Genomic DNA, 1,076 nt, shown 5'->3' on the forward strand with positions numbered 1-1,076 from the left:
ACAACACGGACGTTGCACGGAGGGAATCGGAGACGTTATGGTGCTCGCCGCTCGTCGTGCACGAGCAGCATTCACATGTCGTCATGGTTGTTTTTATGTAGTGTCATTCAGAATGTGTCATCCTACGGAGACGAATGTGTAATCCCTTTAAGCCGCATGATTGTTTTTAAATTGTCCCTTGACTTTAAATAGACATCCACTATTCACAGCTGAAGTGGACTGTAAGACCATCTCTATCACGGTATTATCGCAGTGGGAAAACATTTTTATTCCTCGCTGTTAAGACAAGAACACATGTGGATAATTTATGGCTAATCTATAAGCGCACATTATTATTTCTATAAATCCTGGAAAAGCACCGGAACATAGGTATGAATGACCTGAGTCACTTCATTAAATCTAATTAAACTGAGCCGACATTAACAGTCATCCTCTCAGACCCTTTTTTTCATAAGTGCCGATTAGATACAAGCCGTGTTGGATATCCTCAATGTTAAATACATACTGCATACAGTATTACAGAGTTAATGGGACAGATAATTGACAGTGAACCATATGAGGTTAATAATAGATGCTCAATTGACTGCTATCAATTTGTCATAATTCCAGGATCGGTGTCTAAAACTCTCTGTGCTCTGGGCAGACAAGAAATCAGTCAAATTCAAAGTCCAGTGCAAAAAAAAAAGAGAAAATACAAAAAAAAAGGAGAGATGTATAATTTTGCATTCTAATGTTCATCTTTCTAAAACCAGTTACAGGTAGCAATGGATTGTTCATCTTCTCACTTTATTAGAATGTTCCAGTTAAGAAGAACAAGCAAGTAAAATCATGTGTGTAACTTTGCACACTTTACATTCATCTGTTTACACAACGGCCATGCAACTGACCAATAATAATAATAATAATAATAATAATATTCATTTTCTGTTGACTTATTTTCCCAGAGCCCAAGGGAAGTCTGCTCTACAGACTGAGCCACAGCTGCCCACTTTGTTACGTCATGTTTGGGTTTCTACATATGACTTAGACTTTTGTCTAAGGTGTTTATTCCTGCTTTCATGCTTGTTATATCACAT

At 37.5% G+C, this 1,076-nt stretch overlaps 1 long non-coding RNA gene across 1 annotated transcript; it reads left to right on the plus strand.

Moving 5' to 3' along the window:
* The first annotated feature begins 248 nt into the window (after positions 1–248).
* LOC147237854 (uncharacterized) lies at positions 249–1,076 on the plus strand. Its single transcript, XR_015107098.1, has 3 exons — positions 249–369; positions 753–830; positions 945–1,076. It is a non-coding gene; the product is annotated as an uncharacterized LOC147237854 (long non-coding RNA).

The sequence above is a fragment of the Fistularia commersonii genome, chromosome 1 (assembly GCF_037954325.1).
Source record: "Fistularia commersonii isolate RoL2024-O1a breed Wild chromosome 1, RoL_Fcom_v1.0, whole genome shotgun sequence".
Classification (NCBI taxonomy): Eukaryota; Metazoa; Chordata; class Actinopteri; order Syngnathiformes; family Fistulariidae; genus Fistularia; species Fistularia commersonii.